The sequence below is a fragment of the Macaca mulatta genome, chromosome 2, assembly GCF_049350105.2.
Source record: "Macaca mulatta isolate MMU2019108-1 chromosome 2, T2T-MMU8v2.0, whole genome shotgun sequence".
NCBI lineage: Eukaryota > Metazoa > Chordata > Mammalia > Primates > Cercopithecidae > Macaca > Macaca mulatta.
In genome coordinates this window covers 136,594,445-136,604,815 of record NC_133407.1, presented here as the reverse complement: position 1 = coordinate 136,604,815, position 10,371 = coordinate 136,594,445, and the positions used below count along the sequence as shown (strand labels likewise).

The 10,371-nt window shown below is 45.6% G+C and overlaps 1 non-coding gene across 1 annotated transcript; it reads right to left on the bottom strand.

The window, feature by feature from the left end:
• Positions 1-3,781: 3,781 nt before the first annotated feature.
• On the bottom strand, positions 3,782-3,971 carry LOC114676654 (U2 spliceosomal RNA). Its single transcript, XR_003727698.2, has one exon. It is a non-coding gene; the product is annotated as a U2 spliceosomal RNA (small nuclear RNA).
• Between the last annotated feature and the right edge of the window lie 6,400 nt (positions 3,972-10,371).

Here is a 10,371-nt window from a genome sequence, read left to right as displayed (position 1 = left end):
GGCTGGATCCCAGATGCTCAAACAATGTCAGGAAGGCTCATCTCTAAGCCTGGGTTCCGCTTTCCTCTGGGTTCCTTGCCAGGCAGGCGTCTGTTCTGATGATGGCACAGATGTCACCAGCTCCGGGAGCACATCTTGCAACTTAGCATCCCCAGCCAAAAAAGAGGGCACCATTCCCGGGAACTCCAGCAAAGTCCTGAGTTTGACTCTTATCCCTAAGCAAACTGCTGTGTGTCTGACTGGCCTGGGTCATTTTCCCACCCCAGTAGGTGAGAATGAAGTTGTAGATCAATCTCCCCGAGCGGACATGGGCCTCAAGAGGAAAAGGATGAACCCCAAGGCACTGGCCACCAACAGGCAAAGACAACAGGCTTCGACTCTGGCCACCATATTTGTTTAGCTTCTCTCCCAGCCTGATACAATAAAATAACATTTTTAAATTAAATGTAAAGTTAGTAAAAATAATTGTTATAAATTAAATAGTAAAAAATTATTTACATGTAAAATATGTAAATAAAGAATATAAAGCAAAAGTTTAAATATATGAATGAAATAATTTTTTGAAACTATGAGCAGCTTTATGATAGGCTGGCTGTGCGCTGTAGACTAGAAAGGGAGAAAAAGTTACCTGTAAATTTTTCTTTGTCCACAAAAATAAAGGCAGAGGTCTGAGTGGGCACCAGCAAACGCTACAGAGGCACTTCTTATTCCAATGGCTGGGAAGTGGTGAATTCATTAAGAATCTGTCCAGATGAGATACAAAAACAAAAAATATGTATATACACAATATTTTTGAGAATAAATATTTTATTGTAGAGTGATTTTAGATTTACAGAAAAGTTTCAGTGATAGGACAGAGGGTCTCCTTATACCCCTCACTTGGTTTCCCCCCTTTTTTTTTTCAATTTGGTACAGGATCTCCCTCTGTCACCCAGGCTGGAGTACAGTGGTGCAATCATAGCTCACTGCAACCTCAACCTCCTAGGCTCAAGTGATCCTCCCACCTCAGCCTCCTGAGTAACTGGGACTACAGGTGCTCACCACCATCCCGGGCTAATTTTTTTGAATCTTTTTATAGAGATGGGATTTCGCCATGTTGCCCAGGTTGGTCTCCAACTCTTGAGCTTAAGTGATCCACCCACCTTGGCCTCCCAAAATGCCAGGATTGCAAGTGTGAGCCACTGCCCCAGGCCAGTTTCCTCTTTTATTAACATCTTATCATGATTTGTCAAAACTAAACTGACATTGGTACATTTCACCAGTTTTTTCATTCATATCCTTTTGTTCATTCCAGGACCCAGTCTAGGCTACCACATTGCACTGAGTTGTCATGTCCCCACAATCTCCCATGTACTGTGAGATTTTCTCACGGTTTCTTCATTTTTTATGACCCTGACAGTCTTAAGGAGTGCTGGCCAGGTATCCTGTAGAATATCTCCCATTGTGTGTTTGACTGATGCTCTTCTCATCTTATACTGGGGCTACATACATAACATTTTGTTTTAACTTCAAATGTATAGATTATCATCACTAGCCAGTATTTTGAAGAATGATGAATACCTTTGGAGACGGGTTCCCTAATTGGAGTTGCACATCTTCCTTGCATAAACCACAGCCATAATGTACCATCTCTGAATTCTGGATTCAAGTTTGGATTACAGGCATGCACCACCACACCTGGATAATTTTTTTTTTTTATTTTTAGTAGAGACGGAGTTTCACCATGTTGGCCAGGATGGTCTTGAACTCCTGATCCCAAGTGATCTGCCCTCCTCAGCCTCCCAAAGTGTTGGGATTACAGGCGTGAGCCACTGCGCCCAGCCCCAAGAAACATTTTGAGGGGAGTTAGGAAGTGAGATGGGGAAGGAAGGAGTCCGTCTAGATGGCATTATCAGGCCAGCTACCACTGTGGGCACCAGGAGCTTAACCCTGCTGGGCAGCTCTGGGAAGCAGTGCAGAGCACACCCCAGAGCCATCCCACCAAGGGCAAGGGGCTGGGGGCTTATACACTGGCTCCTGCCAGATCTGGGAGGCAGATCTGGGGGTGGAAGGGGGTGGTGCTAATTCTCCAGCATTTTGGGTCAGAGTAAGGTGTGTTGGTTTACCTGAGTCAGAAAGCCCTCAGGTAAAAGGATGCCAGTGCTGGCTGTTGCAATCAGGCCTGTGTGCACTGCAATGCAAGGCAGAGAGGATGTGGGCTGGGTATGGGCAGTGTCCACTGTAGTCTTTTCACCTGGACAGTCTGTTCTGTCCAGCACTCAGCACTCCTCTCTCCCACCTTCTTGAATCATTCAGGCCCATCTAAGCTTACTCCCTCCTTTGTAGAGGACTACGTGCTCACAAACAGGGCGTTCCCGATAAGTCCTGCTCTTGCAAACGAAGCAAGGCGTTGGGGGCTTGTTTATGTGTAAACATCTTGAAAATCCAGAAAGTCAGGGAAAGGTCAGAAAAACAACAATGTGTCTTGTGACTTGGCAACATTCCACAAACGACTGTATAAAATAAAGCAGAGCACGCCATTCGAGGCGGCCACCATGTTTGTCTTGTCTTGTGTTGTCTTGTGTGTTCATTCCTTTGTTTAGGAAACACGCGGACCCCAACACTCCTTTACTCATATCCCTGATGAGCAGGTAGTGCTGTTAGGACAGCATAAATCTCACTTCTTATCTGTATTTCTCACAGAGCCTAGCACGGTGCTTTGATGGGTAGAAGCTCTCTCAGTTGACCCCTACCTAGCTTACTTCCTGATTAGCTGCTGATGTGGAGTCCCTCAGCAAAGCCCCTGCCTGAGGCCCCTCGCTCACCCAGTGCACAGGCACCCCCTATACTTCCCTGCTGCTGACTCGATGCTCCCCTTGAGTGTCCTGCGTTTGTGCCTAAACCTGCTTGTGTCAGCTGTGATATAATTTAGAATAAATCAACTAAATTAAGTGCATTGAACAATAAATGAATTAAATTGAACATTATGTCATCTAATTAGACACAAGTGCAAACACGGTCTCTTTTTTTGACACATGGACACGTATGTTTATTGCAGCACTATTTACAGTAACAAAGACTTGGAACCAACTCAAATGTCCATCAGTGATAGGCTGGATAAAGAAAATGTGGAACATATACACCATGGAATTACTATGCAGCCATAAAAAAGAATGAGTTCATGTCATTTGCAGGAACATGGATGAAACTGGAAGCCATCATTCTCAGCAAACCAACCCAGGAACAGAAAACCAAACACTGCATGTTCTCACTCATAAGTGGGAGTTGAATAATGAGAACACATGCACACAGGAAAGGGAACATCACACACCGGGGCCTTACAGGCGTGTGGGGAGCAAGGGTGGAGAGAGCATCAGAACAAATACCTAATGCATGCGAGGCTTAAAACCTAGATGACTGGTTGATAGATGCAGCAAACCACCATGGCACATGCATACCTATGTAACAAACCTGCACGTTCTGCACATGTGTACAGAACTTGGGGAAAAAAAAGAGGAAGAAGTTCAAGTCCAGGCTGGGCAACACTGGTGGACCCCTTTCCTCTAAAAGGTCACCACCACCTGACTGCCAAGCTGAGATCTAAGGACCTCCAAGAAACATTGAACACGGTCTCTCTGCATGGAGATACAGAAACGGGTAGTCTCATTTTGGGTCCTAGTCTTCCCAAAGCGCTGTAGTCACAGCGAAAATGGAAGTGCTGAAAAGCCCACCGTGTGTCTGCAAACCGCACATACCAGGTGTGCAAACTACTCTGCAGTGCTCTTCCCTTTTAAATTTGTAAAGACATTGTATCCCTCAAGGAAGTGCACCATTCTTGTCCATACGTGCAGTGGACAGGAAAAGCTCCTATGCCATCTCCCTGCTCCAAAAACCCATCTAACTTATTTTCCTCAGATACAGAATGTATCACAAACTGATAATGATAAGAACAAATACTACGCTTGATCTTAACTAAAACGCCGAAAAACGATACTGTTGCTTTGGCACACCTCTGTTACCATCCCACTCTCATCCACATTCAAGTCGCGGTGAGAGCCCCAGCCTTGCTCCTTGCCTCATTCCCTTTGTCTCGTCCACACCACTATTGATGCCATTACACAGTCGGGCTGAGTTCTTATTCTCCACGTGTAAAAGGGAAATCTTACACTCGTGCTTGTTCCGGCGTTCCCGGACTTTCATTTCAAATTTGCATGCCCCGCACTTTCCCAGGGGGCGTGGCCTCCAGGATTGACTCCGCCCCCGGGCCCGCCTCCTGTCGGGGAGCCGGGGCTCCACTGGGGGCGACTTCCTTGTTTGTATGAACTGAGAGAAAAGACGGAACTGAAAGAGACTGAGGGCTAAAGCGAGAGGGGTCTGTGGAAGAGACCTGGCGGTGGAGAGCAGTCCACGCAAACATGATCATTTTTAAGAAAACTAAGATAAGTGCTTTGGAAAGATAATTTGCTAACAAAATTTGCTGTTAAATGGCTTTGAAGTGCTTTTAGGTTCATTCCCCTTTGGCAGACATTGTTGACTGGGTAACTCCACACCTTTTTCCCACCCTTTTCTTCCTGATCTGCTTCTGCTATAGATGCTGGAAAGCTAAGTGCATGAATTCCCAAGCTGTCTTCGTGACTGGATATGTCTATGACCCACTTCTGACTAAAGAGTAGCTAAAAATCTGACGGGGAAGGGGGCAGTCTGATAAAAATTGCTTTCCTGATATAGTGGACAGATGTACTTCAGCTTTTTCCTGCCTTGAATATAGATGTAATACCCAGAGGTGCAGCAACCATTTTGTGATCATGAGGCTGCAAGCCAACATTGAAGAATAATAGAATGGAAAGAGAGACAATGCTTGGGTCTTTTGTGGAATCACGAAGTCACAGAATTGATGTTGGAATGTCTCCCTTTAGACTATTTGATGTCCTCGGCTCGGCGCGGTGGCTCACACCTGTAATGTTCCTAACTCCCCTAAAGATGTTTCTTGGGGCTGGGCGAAATGGCTCACGCCTGTAATCCCAACACTTTGGGAGGCTGAGGAGGGCAGATCACTTGGGATCAGGAGTTCAAGACCATCCTGGCCAACATGGCGAAACCCCATTTCTACTAAAAATACAAAAATCAGTCGGGTGTCATGGAGGGCACCTATAATCCCAGCTACTCGGGAGGCTGAGGCAGGAGAATCACTTGATACCAGAAGGCGGAGGCTGCAGTGAGCTAAGATCGTGCCTCTGCACTCCAGCCTGCATGACAGAGCACAACACTCTGTTTAAAAAAAAAAAAAAAAAAAAAAGGTTTATTGGGATTACCTCCCAAATAAACTGTTTAGAGGCAAATCTGCATCACAGGATCTATTTATGAGAAATACTAAGTTAAGACAAAGCATATTAACAATAGTCACTTCCATTGATTGAGGCTTTAAATATAGGCCTTGAACTTGAACTTGAGAAATGGTGTGCCAGGCAGCTCACATGCATTATCTCACTCACCTTTACAACAATTCCACAAGGGAGCAGCTATGTTATTATCGTCAGGTAAAAAGTTGAGGTTGGCTGGGTGCAGTGGCTCATGCCTGTAATTCTAGCACTTTGGGAGGATGAGGCAGATGGATCACTTGAGCTGAGGAGTTTGAGACCAGCCTGGGCAACATGGCAAAAAACCGTCTCTACAAAAAAGTATAAAAACTAGCCAGAAGTGGTGGTATATGTCTATGGTCCCAGCTACTTGGGAGGCTGAAGTAGGAAGATCACTTGAATCTGGAAAGCAGAGGTTGTAGTGAGCCATGATCACGTTACTGCGCTTCAGCCTGGGTAACAGAACAAAAACAACAACAACAAAGTTGAAGATCAGAGAGGTTAAGTAATTTGTTCAACTACACACAGCTAAAAAATGGCAGACATCAACGGATGAATGGATAGGACAAACAAATCGTTTATCCACACACACACATTCACACGCACACAGGAATATTATTAAAGTCTTAAAGGAATGAAGTACTGATACATGCTACAAAATGGCTGAACCTCAAGAACATCATGCTAAGTGAAAAACCCAACACAAGAGGCCACATGTTGTACAATTACATTTATATGAAATATCCAGACAGATGAATCGACAGACACAGAACTGAAATAGGCAGTTGCCAGGGGCTAGGGGAGGGAGGGAATGGGGAGAACGTGCTTGATGAATGAGTTCACTTTGGGGTGATGGAAATGTTTTGGAACTGAGTAGAAGTTGTGCTTACAAACCATTGTGAGTACACTCAATGCCACTGAATTGTTCACTTTAAAACGGTTAATTTTATGATATGTGAACTTCCTGCTCAATCTTTTTTTTATGGCAGAGCTGGGAGTTTAAGCTAGGTGACTCTAACCAAGAAACTCTGATGTCAGTGATCCCCAAAGTACAATCCCAGACAGCAGTGCAGCATCACTTGGGAAGCTGCTAGAAATTCTCATTATTAGGCCTCACCTCAGATCTACAGAATCAGCAGCTCTGGAGGTGGGGCTTAGCCATCAGTGTTTTCACAGACCCCCCCAAGCGACTCAGATGAGCTGAAGTCTGAGGAGAACCGCCCAGAAATCAACATGAGTCTTATTCTCTATCACACTCAGCCAATCTCAACCCATACATTTCATGTGGAAATAAAGTATTTGTGCTTTCCTTGATATTAGGACTTCAAGGGCTCATGTGGGTGTGAGTTTGTGTGTGTTGAACTCATCACACGCACCCAAGTTTAGCAGCCAAGGTGGGATCAGGATGCCCTTTCTTTCAAGGTGTATGGATGCCCCCCAAAGCACAGTGCAGAGAGCTGGGCTGGATCACCTTGGCAGGCGAGAGGCCTTGGCAGGCCTGATGCATCCATCTTCACCTGACTGTCAGGAGGCTTGGGTGGGGCGGGGCGCCTGTTCACTAGACCAGCTGAGCCCAAACCGGCAAATGTTTCCCCATGATAAAACAGGAGGAGATTCAGGGGCCATGCCAAAAATAAATCTCCTAAATATCCCCAGGCTCCACTGCCTTCCAAATCTGTCCCTTTTTCAGTACCCAGTGAATTTACTAACAAAAGCAGTTAGGGAATTGAAATTATGTTCATTTTTATACTGGGTTTAGAGCTTTAGTTCAGTTCCAGGGACAAAACTCTTGAAAGTAGTGGCTCATTTTAAAAACAAATTCCAATGAAACAGCCAAAATACCCCAACCTAGCACATGGGATTCCCTTTTCAGTCCCTTTCAGGAACTAATGGAGCATTAGTTCCCGAGGATGTTACTTAGGAATGTCTGGAAAAAGGGCGTGGCGGACAATTGAACTTGAGAAATGGTGTTTTCTCAGCCCACCTTTTGGAGAGTCACAGTGCACATTCGCATATTAAAGGCTCTGAGAGATCCTGCAGCACAAAACCCTGCTTCACTGTGTCCAACTCAGGCTGTCACAAACTCCAAACTTACTTAAGAGGCAGCAGAGCCCAGCAGTTAAATGCAAGCTCTGGAACCAGCATCTGGGTTCATAACCTGACTCAGCCACTGGCTGTGTGACTGCAGGGAAGTTAGTCGCCCTCTCTGTACTTCAGTTTCCTCATTGATAGATGAGATGAAAACTGACCAAGTTCAGAGGGACCTTATGAGGACCAGCTGAGTTAACGCAGATACAGCAAATACAAGGCCTTACACCACTTAGCACATGTTCCATCCATGTTAGATGTGTGTTACATTTTAAAAAATCACTTAATCGGGGTGGGGCGCGGTGGCTCATGCCTGTAATCCCAGCACTTTGGCCTATAATCCCAGCACTCTGGGAGACCGAGGCAGGCGGATCATGAAGTCAGGAGTTCGAGACCAGCCTGGCCAACATAGTGAAACCCCGTCTCTACTAAAAATACAAAAGTTAGCCAGGTGTGGTGGTGGGTGCCTGTAGTCCCAGCAACTCGGGAGGCTGAGGCAGAAGAACTGCTTGAACCCGGGAGGCAGAGGTTGCAGTCAGCCGAGATTGCACCACTGCACTCCAGCTCGGGCGACAGAGTGAGACTTCACCTCAAAAAAAAAAAAAAAATTACTTATTGGTTTAATACAACATCTTGCCAAGCCTAGTCCACTGAGCACATTTTTGGAAATGTAAGAAATACGACCTTACCTTTGTCTGAAACACAAAGAAAAGAACAATGGGCTGTTCCTATTAAAAGGAAAAAGTTTAGAACCAACTGTTCCTTTTAAAGCCTAACTAGATACTGACCGAGCAGCAAGTGTGGATTCATCATTCTGCTGGGAGCCCTCTACCTATATGCCTGCTCTTCCGTTTTTCCCTAGATTTCCCCTGGATATAGATTCCTTTTGGAATGGTCTCCAAATATGTAGACAGAAACAACAGAGAGGGGGCCGGGCACAGTGGCTCACGCCTGTAATCCCAGCACTTTAGGAGGCCGAGGCGGGCACATCACTTGAGGTCAGGAGTTCGAGACTAGCTTGGTCAACATGGCAAAATCCCATCTCTACTAAAAATACAAAAATTAGCTGGGCGTGGTGGTGTGCACCTGTAATCCCAGCTATTGGGGAAGCTGAGGCAGCAGAATTGCTTAAACCTGGGAGGCAGAGGTTGCAGTGAGCCAAGATTGCACTACTGCACTCCAGCCTGGGTGACAGACCAAGACTCTGTCTCCAAAAATAAAATAAAATAGGCCAGGCATGGTGGCTCACACCTGTAATCCCAGCACTTTGAAAGGCCAAGGCAGGTGAGTCACCTGAGGTTGGGAGTTCAAGACCAGCCTGGCCAACATGGTGAAACCCCATCTCTACTAAAAATACAAAAAAATTAGCTGGGCATGGTGGCGAGGGCCTGTAATCCCAGCTACTCGGGAGGCTGAGGCAGGAGCATCACTTGAACCTGGGAGGTGGAGGTTGCAGTGAGCCAAGATCACACCAGTGCACGTCAGCCTGGGTGACAGAGCAAGACTCCATCTCAAATAAACAAATAAATAATAAAATAAAATAAACAGGGGAAAAGACGTCTTAGTGGTTTTTCTCAATTCTGCCATCTAAGAACAATGAGTAATTAGCTGGGCGTGGTGGCAGGTGCCTGTAGTCCCAGCTACTCGGGAGGCTGAGGCAGGAGAATGGCATGAACCCAGAGGCGGAGCTTTCAGTGAGCTGAGATTGCACCACTGCACTCCAGCCTGGGCTACAGAGGAAGACTCCGTCCCAAAAAAAAAGAAAAAAGAAAAAAAAGAAAAATGAGTAATGCTGACTAGGATCTTAAGAGATTCATCAATGTCTTTGAATGAATTCAAAACATACTTATTGAACTTTTATTATGTGCTAGGCACCATCCTAGGACTGGGATTATGGTAGGGAGCAAAACAGATGATGCCCCGGCTTACATGGAACTGTCAAAATGATTGACTCTGGGCTCTGCATTAGCCAGACAGAGATAGGCGGATGGTTGTGTGAATATTCATTATTAAATGCTTATTATGCACTGGTCTTGTGTTAAGCATTTTATGTGTATTATCTTATTGAGTCTTCACAATAACCCTAGGCAGGCATGACTGTCTCCACCTGATATGAATTGAGATTCAGCGAGTTAAAGCCTTTTGCCCAAAGTCACACAGCTGGTGGAGAGCAGTGCTGGAACGGGATTGATTGAGATAGTTTGACTCCAGAGCCACATTCCACCACACCACAGCTTTCAAGAAAAAAGAAGATACAGAAATGTCTTGCCTTCACCTCTTTCCTTTTTCTGCTTTAGTGTCTTGATTCCAAAAAAAAAAAAAAAAAAAAGATATAATAGGGATAATTTAACATCCTCTGGATTATTTTACATTCTTGCAATGATCCCGCATTGCTGGAAAAAAAAATATTTTTGGTTTTTTCCTCAAAGGAGGAATAAAGCTAGTTGTAAAAATGCAGGCCAGGCCAGGTGCAGTGGCACACGCCTATAATCCCAGCACTTTGGCGGCTGGATCACTTGAGGTCAGGAGTTCAGGACCACCCTGGCCAACATGGTGAAACCCCATCACTCCTACAGTTACAAAAATTAGCTGGGCATGGTGGCAGGCACCTGTAATCCCAGCTACTCGGGAGGCTGAAGTGGGAGGATTTGCTTGAGCTTGGGAGGCTGAGGCTGCAGTGAGCTGAGACTGTGTCATTGCACTCCAGCCTGGGCAACAGAGTGAGAGTCCATATCACACACACACACCAAAAAAAAAAAAAAATGCAGGCCATCTAGAAAGGCATTCGTGTCATTCACTCAGTAAAGCTCTGGACTGCTGTTTGGTGGCACATAGAGCAGATACAGAGGAGGCACACTGGCATCGTCCCTGCCTTCTTGGAACTGAGAATTGAGCAGGGGAGAAGGACTGGGCATTTCCTCTCAATGGGGTCAGGGACCTCCAGGAG